This window comes from Pteronotus mesoamericanus, unplaced genomic scaffold, assembly GCF_021234165.1.
Source record: "Pteronotus mesoamericanus isolate MK-2021 breed Mesoamerican mustached bat unplaced genomic scaffold, CSHL_Meso_final contig_75, whole genome shotgun sequence".
NCBI lineage: Eukaryota > Metazoa > Chordata > Mammalia > Chiroptera > Mormoopidae > Pteronotus > Pteronotus mesoamericanus.
In genome coordinates, this window is record NW_026555249.1 from 7,866,318 (window position 1) to 7,883,069 (window position 16,752).

At 38.4% G+C, this 16,752-nt stretch overlaps 1 protein-coding gene and 1 pseudogene across 1 annotated transcript in view; one reads left to right on the top strand and one right to left on the bottom strand.

Moving 5' to 3' along the window:
* WDR70 (WD repeat domain 70) overlaps positions 1–16,752 on the top strand; it is a 222,567-nt gene that overhangs the window by 81,395 nt on the left and 124,420 nt on the right. The gene's annotated exons all lie outside the window — the stretch shown is intronic.
* Positions 961–14,582, bottom strand: LOC129079021 (60S ribosomal protein L30-like; annotated as a pseudogene).

The following is a 16,752-nucleotide window of genomic DNA, read 5'->3' on the forward strand; positions in this document are numbered from 1 at the left end:
TCAATAACTGTGTCTTCATGGAGGAAATAAGGCTGATTTTCTCCTTGACTTCCTTTTCAACAAAAATTTGGTTACACAGCTTGATCTCTCCGTTGAATAACTGAAGAGGTAGGGCAGTCTTTGGTTTATACCATGTAACTATGTTGTAGTTAGCATTCTTTATCTTACCTAGGCAGTTTTACTTATATGTCCCAAATAGGCAAAAGATTATGATTCTTTTTCATAACCCATTACATAATTGTTTTTTTTTTTTTGCAGAAAAACATATTCTCTGCAAACACACAACTTTTAACATTCTTAATTCCATTCTGTTCATGTAAAACCATTTCGTCTTTGTCAACCAGCAGATATTTATTGACAGCCTACTGTGTGCCCAACCTTAGCTAGGCACTGTGGATAAATGAAGCAGTTCTTGGTCTTGTAGAATATATAATATGGTGAGGAGATAGACATTTGAAAATATGAATAATTAAGTAAATAATCATTAGTGTGTAAAGAGCTATGAAGAAGCACTAAGTGAGGAAGACATCGAGTACACTGGAGAGTCACTAAAAGCTTCTCTGAGGATCTGGTGTTTAAGCTGAGATGTGAAAGATGAATGGTCATTGGGAGGCAGAGAGAGGGGAATGTCATCCCAGACAGAGGAAACATCACGTTAAAATGCCTGTTCCAGAGAGAAATCCAACATCACAAAACAGAGGGCAAGATGGAGAGCAGCATGAGATGGCCTGGCTGATAGCCTACTGTGTGCCCAGCTCATGCAGGGCCTCACAGGCCGTGTGGAACCCATTTGGACTTTATTATTCCAAGGGCAGTGCAAGATTGGAGGGTTTTCAGCAGGGGAGTGACACAGTGGGATTTACACTGCAGCCTTTCTCTGCCACCTCTATGGAGAATCACTGGATGGGTGCAGTGGGGGCCGCTGTACCCATAGCCGGAGAATTTTGTAATGCATGGCTTTCACACTGCTAGGTCGGTGGGTCTTTTCTGCTGCTCATAGAGGTTTTGCGGGTGAAACGTTCTCCCGTCGGTAACATTGCTCATCATTTGTAGTAATCTGATCGCCCTCCATGTGCTACCCATCTCTGAGGGCGAGTCGCTGAGCGGGTCCAGCTCGTTCCTAGTGTTAGTGATAGGAAAATTGATGCCGACAGAAGTGATTTCCCCCAGGTTACCTAGACAGGTAGCCAGTGGCCAAGCCAGCACTTTAACCCACAGCTGGGAGCCTCCTTCAGAGCCCTTCCCCCATAACTTCTCTTAGATTTAGGGAACTAACATCGTAATAGTATGTATTTACTGTGCACTGTATGTTGGCTGTTGGATAACATAAAATATGTAGCAAATTCTCTAATGTAAAGATAATGTATGGGAGATAATGCTGAATCAAACAATGGTTTGGAACAGCAACCTTTGGAGTGTGATCCATGGACCTCTTGAGGTCTCTGAGATTGTTCTAGCTGGTCCCACAAGGTCAAAACTAGTTTTGTAATAATATTAAAGCATAATTTGGCTTTTCCATTGTGTTGATATTTGCACTGATGACACCAAAGCAATGGTGGGTGAAACTCCTGGTATCTTGGCCTTAATCAAGACAATGGCATCAAACTATGTTAGTAATCATTGTATTTACTGCCACATGCTCCTACTTTTATTTTTTATTTTGTTTATCCTAAATTGAGGATATGCTTTTTGGTTTAAGAGAGAGGAGTGGGGGTTGGAGTGAGAGAGAGAGAGAGAGAGAGAGAGAATCATCTGTGTGACAGAGAAACATTCATTGGTTGCTTCCTGTAAGTATCCTGACTGGGGACTGAACCCACAGCCTAGGCATGTGCCCTGATTGGGAATTGAACTCTTGGTGTTTCAGTTTATGGGACGACTCTGCAGCCTACTGAGTCACACTGCCCAGGGCCACATGCTCACTTTAAAAAAAAAAAAAGCCAGTTTTACTTAATGTCCTTGATGAAGCTACAAAAATTATTAGTTTTATTAAATCTGAACATGTGAGTGCATGTTTTTACTCTTCCTTATGAGAGCTATGAAGGACAGACTACTGCTGCTTGCCTAAGTATGATGGGTATCTCGAGGGAAAGCACTTTTGTGATTGAGTTGTGAGCTACTTCATTTCCTGGAGCATCATTTTTATTTTGAGAGAACTATCAATAGACAAATTGTGGTGGTTCATACTGGGTATGAAAATGAAGTCACTTGTTATTTTAAGTAAAACAGTTTGGCAGTATTCATGTCCAATGACACAATTTGAGCTTTCAAGTAAAATTCAGAACTTTGGAAATTTGTAAATATTCCTTCAACCTTGACAGCTTGCCAGTACTCAAAAGTATCTTTTTTAAATGAGATTGGTTATCATATTAATGAGAATGGGGTTTTTTTTTGGCAATTGTATAATGAAATGTATCAACATTTTGAGGGTTTGCATAACCTCGTGACCAGTATTTTTCAAATGACCAGTGCATGATGTTACAAAATCACGCATAGCTTAAATATCCATTCAAAGTATAAGACAGACCTATAAATTAAAAGATTTTTAAAAATTTTGTTTTTCTGTTACAGTTGACATGTAATATTATATTAGTTTCAGGTGTACAACGTAGTCGATTAGGCACTGATACAACTTATGAAGTGATCACCCTGATAAGTCTAGCATGTGATGGACACCATGCATAGTTATTATAGTATCATGGACTATATCCCCGTGCTGTACTTTCCATCCCTGTTACTGTGTTTATTATGGGCAATGTGCACATTTTAATTCCTTAATTTTTTACCCATACTCCTAAGTCCCCTTCCATCTGGAAACCACCAAAATATTCGATGTCTCTGAGTTTGTTTCTGTTTTTTTATTTTTATTTTTTAAGTTCCACATGTAAGTGAAATCATATGGTATTAGTCTTTGTCTGATTTATTTCACTTAAGCAAGACTTTACCCTTTTTGTGGCTGAGTAATTTTCCATTGTATATAGAATGGGACAGCAGTAGGTATACAGTTGTGAGTATGTGAAACAGAGTTTATCTTGTGTCATTATTTATTGTATGATTTTTTCATACAAACAACTGTAAACCTACTTTGGCCCCAGGCTCCATATGTGCCACATCCTTTTTTTTTTGGTCTGTCTATGAGGAATGTACCACATCTTTATCTATTCTTCTAATGATGGACACTTAGATTGCTTCCATACTTAATGTAAGAGTACAAAAAGTATAATGACGTGGTTGCAGATTCTACGTTGCAACTAACTTTTAAGAAACTGCCACTTATTGAGTTTTGGTGTAATATTAAAGAATATCCATAACTAGGTGAAAGGACTATTAAAATACTCCTTTTTTCAATAATACCTGTGTGATGGATTTACTTCATGTGATTTAACAAGAACAACATATTGTTACAGACTGAATGTGGGCATATTAAGTATTGTCCTCTACTAAGCCATATTTTAAAGCGATTTGCAAAAATGTGGACCAGTGCACATTTGTTACTCTTTGGTTTGTTGCTTTGGAAAATACAGTTTCATGAGCCATTATGTTTGTTTATGTTTTTCATAAAGTTGCTAACATATAATGAGTTTATTACTATAACTGAGGTAATAAATATTTTAAAATTTTGTTTCAATACTTATTGTAAACATCCACAGATATGATGCATAGAAACAAAAGCTCCTTAAGGTACATGAATATTTTAATGGCTATTGATATAATTTGTTAAATTGCCATCCATTACCAGCCTTTAAAGGATTCCTTTGTCATAACACAATAGTTCATTCTACCGGTGGCATGCAATTAAAAGTTCTGTGTTTACTAGTTTTTAAAAAAATATGTAACTCAGCATTTTCAGCAGCTCCTATTGGGCTTCTCCAATTGGTACAGCCTAGCAAGGTTAGTATAGAGGCATTGACAGAGAAATTGCTGTAATATTGTCAAAGCTCTTTTTTAAAAAAATGTCACCCAGATAATTTACAAGATAAATATTTGTATGGCTTTGTAGATTTGTTGTAAGCTTTTGATGCGATGATGTACAGAAAGCACAGTGCTTAGCACATAGTTGGTGCTCAATACAAGTTTACTTCCACATATTCTGTCCCCCCACCCCCCTTTCAACCAACTGCATTTAAAATATCCAAGGCCAAGTTTGCTGTTACTATAGTGCCAAGCTTGGGCCACAAATCAGCTTAACACCTGTCATCTACTACCTGTTAGAGCTTAGGCAGCATACTTGCCCTTTCTAGACCAATGTTCTTCTCTATAAAAGTCTTAGATGACATTAATTTAATTCTGGCCTTTTAAGAAACAGCAGTCATCTCTGTGAAGAACAACTCTAAAACTACAGAGAAGTAAGCCAATGGTAAGTAGACTTTGATTAGGAAGGCGGGGTGAAAGCAATGGGTAGTGAAAAATGGTTGCCAAGGAACTATTGACTATGGGAATGCGGGAAGAAGAGGCAGAAAGGAGTCATACAGAAAGGAAACATGATCGAGATTTGCTCCATTAAGCTCAGCAAACATTTATTTTGTATTTATTGTTGTGGATCAGGCCCTACATTAGGCATCGCGCTTTGAGCCAATTGCCCAGAAATGAACACAACGTGGTCCTTACTCTCCAGGATGCTTCCCAGTCCTGTGGGATCATTGGACACCCATGACTGTTTTAGAGCAAGAGGATTGTGGCAGGGCATGAGGCTCCTTCTGGATTGTTTTTCCAGAGGAACATGAAACCTGTTTGCTAAGAAATGTGGGTCCCATAATGTAAGAGCGGAGTTTTCCCAGGTGTGTTAGCTCAGACTGACCTGGGAAAGAGAAAGTTTTTTCCTGCTAGGATGTTGCGCTAGTCTTCACTAAATCGTACTATCAATCTCTAGGTCCTTTTCCATTTATAAATAACCGCAAGCTCTGCTTTAATGAAAGCTACTTTAAACCCACAAAGTCAACCCCGAGAGCTGATGGAGGGGGGAGAAAATAACCTTTTCTTTATATGTGTTATAGGCCAGGAGCTTTACATAACTGTCTCATTCTCACAGTATTGGCTCGGAGAACGAAGTGACTTGCTGGTTACAAACCTCTTTCTGAGCGAAGCAGAGATGGGAACTCATGTCCTGCTCCATTATATCACATTCCCTTGCTGGCTTTAGTTTTCTTAATCCCATAACCGTCTGTATGCTGTTTACTGTATCTTCCTTTAGAACAGATGGTTGTATAGCAAAGCTAATCTTGGGGTTAGTGCAGTGTTTTCCAAACTGCATTGTGAGACCCTTTTTGGGTCCTCACCAGCAGTTTTTACAAAATAAAATAAAGTAGAAATTGTCAGACTGTGTCACAGGTAGTACTGTTTACTGAAATTTCTGCTTCAGTTGTGTGAGTGCGAAGGGGATGTGGGGGTGAGCGGAGGGTTGAGCGGGTGTGTGCATGTGTTTGGTCTTAGTATAATGTATTTCCTGCTCTGTGGCCACAGGTTCTCCATTGCATCTTTTCTCCGGGCGCTGAAGGCAGACCATATTTCAGTTGTAAGGCAGTAAAATGTAGTAGTTAGTTCTCAGCATAGACTCTGGGGCCAGATTGTCAGGGCTGAATGCAGGCTCTGACGTGTACTAACTGTGTGATCTTTGGCAAGCTATTTTGTGTCTCCTTGCCCGTGTTTTGTCTTCTGTAAAACAGGATTGTGTGAGCATTAAATGAATTTATACATCTAAAGTGCTTAGGATAGCGTCTGTCTCATAGTAGCACTCCATGAGTTATTTGCTGTTATTACCGTTGTTATTGTTAGTATTGTTGAAAGGTTTATATCTCTCTTAGAGGGATTATGGACATATTGCTTTAGCATATCTTTGATTCATTTAGTTAATTAATTCGTTGCAAACTTTTCACGTGCTACAAGAATGCTAACTTTGCCACTGGTTTAGTGCAATACTCCTTTATGCATTCAGCTTGTTCCTATTTGGCCAACACAATCAAAGGCAGCTAAGTCATGTGTCCGTGTAAGAGTTATTGTGGAAAATCGTAAGGCTGACTCTGCCAGATCTTGGCCTGTGAAGAACCAGCTAGCTTTACAGGCTGCCTTAATGCTGGTCCTAGGCCAGCCAGTATTGCCAGCTCATAAAATATATGTGTACGTCCTGGCCTACTGTGTTACAGAGGGCTAAATAGGTGGTATGCCTAGCTCCACCTGCCTCAAGGTCTGTGACAGGCTTGGAGGAAGATGTTGCTTGGGTGTTCAGGGAAGGCTTCACAAAGGAAATAATGTCTGAGTTCGGGGTTGAAGGATCAGTAGAAGTCTTCTAGGAAAGTAGTTGAAGGAAGATAGTGCCAGGCACCAGTAAGATTTCGTACCAGGCTCTGAAGCCTGTAAGTCTTAAAATGGTCATAGAAAGGCAAGAATAAGCAGAAGGAGTAAACACAACAAACTCCAGGCTGTTACCTCCTGGATCATCAGTTGCAGATTTTTGTAAGTAGTTATTGGAAAAAATAAACAGAGCTTAAATATGTTAGAGAATTATTTGTTTGTATTTATTTAAATTGTATTTATTATATAGCTTCTCATATCTTATAGTGAATAGTTAGCTATATTTTATTATGATGATTATTGATAAAATATTCTTGTTTTTAGAATCCTATTCTGTGTCTTACCTCTGCTCTTTACCTGGGCCTTAGCTCCCATTAGCAGGCACCACCTAATGGCAGCTGCTAGCATTGCAGGCAGTAAATGCATTGGAAAAATTCATAGGATTTGACAGGAAAAGCTCAATCCAGGCTCAATCTGGTTCAAAGAATAATTCGTGTAATGTAGTAACATGAGCTAATCTTTTTTCACAGAATCCTTGAATGCTTATATTAATAATTATTAATAGTTCACTATAAGCATTAAACTAATTGTATCTTATCCCAATTTCATCATGGAACATTCTGATAATATAAATGTTATAAGACATGAAGTTTTCAAATGTTTAGGGTTCACAAATGAATCTCTCAAAGTTATGAAATTGTAAGTTCATGCCATTTCTTCCAGTGCCCTTTGTATTTCCTTATTGCTTATTTAAAAAAATATATATACATGTTTCACACTTACGAAGTTGTGTAAGAACACCAGAAATCTGAGGCAGTCAAGAGAAGCAGAGACCTCCACTCATCGATGCCCATTGCTGTAATATAACTACTAATGTTTTGAGGAGAGGAAATACCTTAGAGTATTTTTAAATGCACTTGAACATAGCTGTACTTACAGATGACACAAAATCTTATTTTCTTAACCATATACTAAAAGTTGCATAAACTTATACTAACTAGAATCATTTCCATGTGGTTGTGTACTTTTATTACTATAGTTTTTAATTGTGGCATAATATTCAGTTTTAAGTACCATAATTTATGAAACCATTTTATTATCTATATTTTATCTATTATAAATAATGTGTCAAATATTTTTATGCATTCAACTTATTTCATATTTTGGGTTCCCCCCACACCCTTTTTTAAAAAAGTATATTTACCAGGAGTGCCCACATTTAGATGCAGAAAAAATATTTGGAAAAATAAGAGAGTCTCCTTGCCAAAGAATTTATTTTTGTGTGTTTATTCTTTTAATTATTCGATTTGACCAGCTCTGTGGTAGTTACTGCCATCCAGTTTATATCCTATAGTATATGGCAGATCAGAGGACTGGGTGGGGTGTTCTACTGGGAATATTTTTATGTTTTGGACATAAATATTTTAATGAAAGAACTAGTTTACCGATTCTGGAAAAAAAATTTAAATTACTTGGTTGCTCTGCTAGCACTTGTAATGGAAACCTTTAGTTTATATATTTGAATCATAATAAACATACATTATATGATTTTTATTTTCTTTTAGAGGTCCTTGATCTTAAGCAGACTTACCAATTTTGCGTGAAATATCAAGCGCTTTCTTCACATCTGCATTTTTCAGTAGAGCACTCTCTTTGATGATCCTTTAATTCATCTTATAATTTAAGCCAGGTGTTATTATTTCTTTTTAATACCTGTTAAGTTTCCTTTTACCCAGGCAGATGCCCTGGACTATGGGAAATTACAGTAGCAATTATAGGAACGGTGGGCTGGTCGTCCTTCGAGAGCGGAAAGAGTGGAGCCTGTTTCCAGCTGATAGTGACTGAGTTATGAGAGTCAAAGTAATTCTTTTATGTAGACTTCAGACTTAATCAAGTTGTGTGTCCGTTTCTGATACAGAAACCTTGCCATACACTGCAGAAGGAGCCGCAAGTACTCGGCTGGGGAGAGTCGAGGATGCCGTTAAACACGTCCCTGTGGCCGGAAGACTGATGGGGCGAGGGGCTGAGCCGGCCGTCGGGCCTGGGAGCCAGCCACCGGCGGCTGTGTGTCCGAATTAGTGTTAAGGAAGGGCATACGATCGAGTGTTTCACTGGGCTTAGTATTTTTATTTTCTTTCTGAAATGGAATCATATTAGAAATGAAATCATTGGTATTTTGTTTTTTAGATACATGAGTAACTTCCAAAAGAAATGATTCGCTAACTTTAATGGACTCTCTCTGGTGATACTTTTATTTTACAGTGACAGGTATACTCAGCCAGCCTGAAAAGAAGCTAGCTGGTGTTTTGAAACAGCAGAACTAGCGCATGATATCTATGACGTTCATTAAAAAAACCCGAAAACAAATGCTTAGCAAATTCACTGATGTTTGTGACCACCCAAGTAGCTGTTGAAATCAATGCCTGTGGTACTTGAAGAGCATTGGCAGGGCACTGACCCTGAATAGATCAACCGTGAGTTCCCCAGATATGGGCTATTTATTCTCCCTGGAGAGTTTGTGGAGATGAGGGCTTCTGCGCAACGCTGTTTTTGTATCAGGGTAGTGGCCAATATTGTGGGATGCTCACTACATGCCAAATGTGCTCTTTCAAACACTTTGCATGTATTAACCCATTTAGTTATCTCACCAGACAGGTTGGGCAACTGCAAGATCCTCCTTTTTTTCCCCCTCTTTTCCTCGTCTACTTTTTGGGTAGGAATCTGAAGTCATTGCTTTGTTCTGGGGATGCACGTTGTCAAAGAGGGGGAAGTTCTATAGCCTTCATGGTGAAAGAGAAGTTTCAAAGTTATGGTAGAGTCAGTGGTGAGTCTTTGGTAACTATATAGTTTCGGATGTTAGGCATATTTCATTAAGAGTTTTATTCTGGTTCTAAGTAATTCTCAATATCGTATTAAATATTTTCCATGACTAAATCCATCTATCAGGTAATCTGCCCCACAAGAGTTGACTATAAAATAAAGGGTGAATTATTTAGATTTGCATTGTGTGAACATTTAATTTAGATTTCCTCTAGGAATTTATTTTGAAGTATGTATATTAATTTATAATAATTTCTTAATACTGTAAGTATTCTTAAATATTCTTAATATTACAATTCCTATGAGAACTAGAATGGCCACTCTTTTTTATTATAAATATGTTCAACTGCCTTGGCATTCAAGCCCCATCAGTAGGAACACTCTATAAGAGTTACAGTCACTTTTAGACGCAAAGAAAGCCCTTCTGAATGTCAAGTTTAAAAGAGATATCAGACATTTATTTAGGAATAGTTATTATGATGTAATCTGTCTAGATTTTCTGACATAGTTCTCTGTTTCCTTTTTAAAACTGCTGAATTGCATGTACTGTAGTTACCACATTACTGTCTGTTGGCCCTAAATTTTTTGTTTTGAACTCAGCATCTTCACCATTTTTCTTTGATTCATAAATACCCCCTTTTTGGTGAACGTGTATTTCTCTGTTCTGCCCTCCCTACCACTGTCTGTCTTATCCCTAGAGTTTTACTTCCTCTGCAGATGAGAACAGGTGGCGCCACAGTCATCTCAGTCTCAGGCCAGAAGGCCTAGTTGTTTGTTTGTTTTTTTTCTTATACCTGCGCTCACCCGACTCCTTAGCTAAGTATTAAAAATTTGCCATTCTTTGATACTTACTCTCATAATTATGGGTATTCTTACCTATCATTAAACAAGACGTATTGAGCTTTTCTCTTCGTTCAGTGTGTCATTACTTACCACTTCGCACATCCCCGTCCCCCTTCACTCTCTCCCTCCTCCACTTCCTTCCCTCCTTCTCTTCCCCTTCTCTTTCACTCTTCCTCCGCCTCCTCCTCAATCTCTCTCAACAGCAGTTATTAATCAAGAGTATACTCCTGTAAAGTTGTATAGAAATATTGATTTATTTGGGTGTTAGTTGAATGCCAGAAATGTGTTAATCAGTGTAAATATAAAATGCTTTTCGAAAGCTTGGGAAATTATTTTATAATATTTATTTAGTAGTATTCTTTCTTTAAAAAGATATCTTTTTTAAAAAAAGATTTTGTTTATTTATTTTTAGACATCAGGGAAGGGAGGGAGGGAAAGAGAGAGGGGTAAAAATATTGATATGAGAAAGAAACATTGATTGGTTGACTCTCACATGTGCCTTGACTGGGGATAGAACCTGTAACCCAAGCATATGCCCTGACCAGGAATTGAACCAGTGACCTTTTGCCTTGCAGAGCGATGCCCAAGCAACTGAGCCACACCAGCTAGGGCTAGTGTTATGCTGTATAACACTAAACTCCTTTTGTTTTTCTTACATTAAAAAAATTCACCTCTTTTTAGTTATTTTGTTTTTATTTGAACTTTGTTTCATTGTATTTATTGCTGATGCTTGTAACTTATAGGAGATAACTTTTCTAAGATTTTTATACTTTCTTTTTGATAGCAGAATGAAATTTTGATATTTTAATTAGCCAATTTAAACAAAACTAGTAATGGGGAAAATGTTAAGCCAAGAAGAATCATTAATAATTGAGTGTTCCCAAAGTAGCTTGAATTATGAGTTTGTATAATTCAAGATAGAGAGGTACATACTACATTTTTTTAAAAAATGGAAATAGGATAAAGTGCTAACATTGCGCTGATTTGGGGAAATAGGACAGAGCCAGACGCTCTTCAGTGTCATTATAGGTTAAGTGCTGCCTTTTGAGGAATCGTTTTCTTTTGACTCTGGGCCAGGCCTCTCTAACCGGTGGTGCCATGCATTTTCCCATGGTTAAAGTGATGCGCTTGTACCGACAGCTAGACCACTAGTTCCGCTCCTTCTGTTAAGATACACTGTCAGTAAGCCACATATGTCTCCTCCCCAGAACTCTTAGTTTAAAGTCAAACATGAGATTCTATCTGGTAAGCCAAGCAGGAATTACCACCTATCTGTCTATACCAGATGGACACCTTTCCTTACCTTTTGTGCCATTTCAAATCTTTATAAATACAAGCCCTTGACTGAACATAAATTTGTATTCTCAGTTATTGCTGATTTCTAGAATAACTTATTCAAACTGGGCTATTGCATACCTCAAGTTATAAATGAATCTGAGATGCTTTAATAGTTCGTTATAAAAAACCGGGACTAGTCCCATATGTTAGAAGCTTTATGGCAACTGGGGTCACTGGGCCTTCCCAGGACACTCAGCCAGCTCCTCATAATTTATTTTATTGCATGAACAAGGCTTACAGAAGGCAGCCTTGAGAGGAAACATACACATCAAAGCAGTTTATCTGGTCAGGTGTGGGCTCTGGCTGAGCCAGCCATGTGGTGCCGGCCGGTACCTGTGACTGGCAGGCTTATGTGGAGTCACTGTCACTGTACCGGCTGCGTACTCATTTCCTGGCCCGGGGCACGTGGTGTGTTTTGCCTCCCATCCGGGGAGAGCTGAGCAGAAGTCTGGTTGGCCACGGCAGGCCTACCGCGCCTCACCGCGCCTCACCGCAGGGCTGATGCAGGACAAGGGTCTTTAGGAAGCAAAGTCTGTAGTAACATCCGCTTCATAGTAACATTATGTTTCTCTAATTATTTTCAGCTCTGTTAATATGATCTCTTTAAATTTTACTTAAGTGCCATGAACGCTGGGACGTTTTTGCACTTCTTTTATCCCCTGTAGCCTCTTCCAAAGTTCTAGAAATGTAGAATTAACTAATCTAGAAAATGAAGAGAAATTATTTTGGTCAACCTCAAAATTCATATTTTTTAAATTCTTTTAGAAAAATGATGGCTTTCTCACTAATCTGTATTAGAGAGATGGCGTACACTGTGTTAAAAACAACTGTTTAATTAAGACTGTATAAAATATTTGTATGAGATACATGATCAAAACACATGGTCATAACAGATAAGTTGGCTCCCTTGGTGGGGAAATGGAGTGGCGCTTCTTCAGAGTCCAGAAGACTTCATGCCGGGCAGCTGCTACGTTGGCATGGCGCTGCAGCTTGTTTTGTCCCCAACAGGGACAGGATCTGCTGTAGGAGGGTCTCGGCAACAGGCTGGATCACTATGAGGGTTATTTTTATAAAGCAGGTTGCATTGTATCGGCAAAGCTTAATCCTCTGGTGGGTAGATTTCTGTTTGTTGTAGTTTATATTATGACATACTGCTTTTTTTTTTTTTTTATAGTAATAAACTAGAGAAGTTCTTTAGTAATAAACTTTAGAAGTTCTCTGTTGATTTAATGTAAAGATGGCATCCAAAGTTGTAAGTCCATTTGCTATTTACATACATAAAATCGTTTCATGTGCTAGCGTGGGAAAGAAAAAAAGAACTCATGGATTTAGAGACTTGAGGCTGAAAGAAACAGGGAAGGAAAAAGAGTCAATTGAAGGGAAGGGGACAGGGCAAGCACTCTAGGGACCCCTTGTATAGGCACTGAAGATGTGTTCCGTATGTGTAGATGACACCAGATCATACTCAAGTTTTCTGTAATCAAGTGGAAAATTTTCTTTAAAATGACATTCTATAAAAACTGGAAGACTTACAATTTGAAACCTACAAGTTAATACCTTTGAGGCTCAGTTTCCTCATTGACCATTATGCGGGCATGTTGGACTGGAGAAAGCCTAGCTTTTTAGGCTGGAAATAGGAAAAAATCTCCTTTTGCTCTCTTGCAGTGAAATTGTGTTGCTGCAATTGACATGGTGCTGATAAAATTTGATATAAAGAACGTGAGGTTCTCTCTTTATGCTATTGGTTTTGGTTTTCACTAATACGTCTACCTTTTTTCATTGGCATATTTCCGAATTATAGTTTTAGAAAAGATTTTTTCCTATTGATGTTGACGTTTTTCTAATTGTGTTTGATTTATTTCAGAGGCAACCTAAGTGCAGCTCATGTGTTTATGCATAAACATTCACAGTAATGTGTGTAGTTAAAGTTTAAATACAAAATAAGCTATTTTATAGCTTTTTAGAATTAGGATCACCATAAGAATGAGTCACTTTACATGACGTTTCATATGATGGCAGAGAAGATGATCTTATAGATCTTGCTTTCTTTATGTCCCACTGCTATAATTTTGGTGGATTTGAAATATCTGCAGAGAGCTTAAAAGTTGAGAAGTTTATCGTGTTGCTTGTTAGCACAGTTCAGAGATAGCCATCTGCATATGTAAAACTCTCAAGTCTAAATAAAAGTTACAGAGCATTTTACAGATGCAACAAGCCAGGTCTTTGAGAATCCCTTCTTTCTTCTCTTCGCTGCTGGTGCAAGACCTTTTTTGTGTCACCAGTAACTGAGCGGGCGGGTAGCTGAGCTGGTGGGCATATTTCGCTGCTGAGGTCACTCCCTTTTGATCTCAACAAGATGAGCTATAGCCATTTATTGTTAGAGTCTTGTCTTGTTGAAAGAAGAACCTTGAGTAGATTTATTTCCTTACACATAGGCTTGATGTGTGAAATTGCTTATGTGGTCTGTATTTATAACTGTTAATTCTCAAGAAAACAGATGTCCTCATATTACGTAGGCCACTGGAATTTAAACCTTTTTTTAAAAAAAATGCGTCTGTCAGGATGTCCAACGCTTCAATATTTCGTGTCATTTCCATGTTGTAGAGTTGTTAGAAGCCTATGGATATAGATTGTTATGAATTACAAGCTGTTAGAAGAGTTGTTAGGAGCCTATAAATATTTAGGACATTAGAGTAACCATTCAGGGATGTCGTTTCCTAGAAAATAACAGACAAAACAGTCTACAGATAGGACATTTGAATGTGCTCAGCATATTACCCTGAAATCAATAATTATTTTCTGTTTTAGAAATTCACATAGGTAATAAAATGTTTAGCATTACCTCTTTTTACAATAACTTTAATGAGCTATAATTCACAGACTATGACATTTACCTTTAAAAATAAAAAAAAGCCCTGGCCAGTGGTAATAAAGAGAAATTTTGCATGGGTGACTCCTCACCAGCCTGTCCTGGCATGCTTCTAATCATAGCGGAATCACCTGGGCCCCGGACAGCCGGTGTGCGCCCTGCAGTATTTTCCACACGCCGTGCCCGGTTCAATATCGTTGCCACTGTAGTGATGGGCGCCAGTCTTGACCATCATGGCCCAGTAGCCTATTTCAGACCTCCTCAAGGCGGGACAGATGTTGGCGAGGAGGACCAGTTTCGCTTTGCCTTGTCTGATTATTTTCAGAGTCTGCCCACATCCCAGCACGTACTTTCCTCTTGTCACAACAAATTGGAGCCTAGAGTCAGTCAACTCCAGCGCCTTTTTCCTCTTTTTTGCGGCCACCATTTTTCTGCCTTTGGTGTGGGACAGCCCCCATCCAAGAGCAGCCGCCAAGACGGCTGGGAGTGAGAGAAAAAAGTAAAGTCTACCCTTTTAAAGTATACAGGGGTGGGCAAGAGTAGGCTTACAGTTGTTTGTACGGGAAATGATACAATGATTAATAAATAATAATACAAGAATAAACTGTGTTTTGTATACTCTCAACTGTACACCTACTTTTGCCCACCCCTGTACAACTCATTGGTTTTTAGTATATTCACAGAATTATGCAGCCATATATCTAATTTTTAGAGCATCCTTATTGCCCCCGGGTGAAACCCCGAACCTGTTAGCAGCCACTCCCCATCTTGCCCTCCCTCAGACATGGCAACCGCCGATCGACTTTGTCTTACTTTTTGAATTTTAAAATGATGCATTGAAATGGAAATAAATAATAGTTTAATACCACTGCTCCTTCATATTAATGAAATTATGTAATTAAATTCTGTGTCATTAAGTACTTGTAGCAATGTGTTATTAAGGTTTTATTTTTCTCAAGTTGTAAACCGTAGTGTGTCTTCACTGTGTGCGCTAAGGCACAGTAGTACATCTGAATCTACCTCTTTTTTTGCTTTTTAGAATTTGAGATAAACATTTCTTTCCTTTAACCCCCAACTTGGGATAAATACCATGAACTTAATTGTATTTATCTTTGTTTAGAATAGCTTTTCCTCACAGGGCAAGTAAGTATTTAGAGAGCAGTTATATTTGAAGTATTGTTTAAAATAGCTTAAAATAAACTTTGCACTTTTTCTCAGTCTTAGAAACATCTCATTTTTGTACACACGCTGTTGATGTTTTTTAAAAATCATGCTTATTTATTCACTAATGGAAACTCTTAAAATCCTTGCTAGCTGTGTGACTTTGGGCACCTGATTGAATGACCAGTGGATTAATAACCACAAATATTTGCTTATCATGAAAGGTTAGTCTGGTTTTGCCTGGTTTAAATCAGAGGTTGAGAGTGAGAGGCATAGTGGCTATTTTTTGAAGTTGGCAGGTGTATTGAGGATTCTGTGCGTGTAGAGAACTGCTTTATAATTCACCCGGGATTTACTTCAGCTGAGAACTGTTAGAATCTTCCTAAAGCTCTTAGTGTATGAAACTGCAGCATGTGTGTGGAGTGAAGAGAGACTGTGAAATCGATTATGTCAGAATTCCGGGGAAAAGACCCGATGTAGGAACATCACCACAAGGCTTCCCTGACGCTTCTCGGAAGTGGTGACAGAACGTGGGGTCTCCGAAGGCAGCTGATAGTAGCTGGCAGTAGCTATTCCTGTCATAAGTGTTTTTCCCTGTGTCCGTAGAAATAAGCAGGGCACCTACTCCTACAGCTAAGACACAAGAACCTGCAAACTCTCCGGCCTTGAATTCATGCCTCAGGTCTCCCCTCTGCTTATAAAATCAAAATACTGTTTTTGTGCTGTAAATAAACAAAAGGATCAAAACATGCCATTGCTGGATGCTGACAAGAGATGCTTGGCGCCTAAATCAACTGGGCTGGTGGAAAATGAGTACCGCCATACAAGTGGACAGCGCGCTACAACTTTCACTGTGGCACACAAAAATATAACCTAAATCCATGGTCTCAGGAGCATGCTTATATATAGATGCACATGTTCAACTTTATAATAGCTCTCAGAGGAAGAATGGGTTTCACTTTACAGAATTTTGTTCTGCCTACAGAATTTTAAGAATAAATCTCTTGTATAACTTGATGCTCTTATGTAAAATGAAAAAAAAAAAAAAAGAAAGCTATCTGTTTAGCTATCACAAACCCATGTCTTGATAAGAAGTTCTAATCGTATAAGCAGATTCTGAGTATTTTTATATTATATTAAAATTTTTTTTCCTGCTAGATTAGCTTCCATGTGCAGCTCCCCAAAGATGCATTTTATTGCTGTGTGTTTCATGGCTTTTTCCCTCACCGAGTTTGAACAGGCTGTTTTGTCCCTGCCTATAGAAGACTCCTTTCTCAGCTCCCAGCTATCATGCCTGACTTGTGTAATTGGGTAGTCATCAGAAAAGGGGGGGGGGGATTTTTTTTAACCTTTGAAAGTGATATCCTTTTCAGCCTTGGCAGGTCTCGGTGTTCTATCTTTGTCTCTGAAATCCACATCGGAAATGCTAAGAGTTC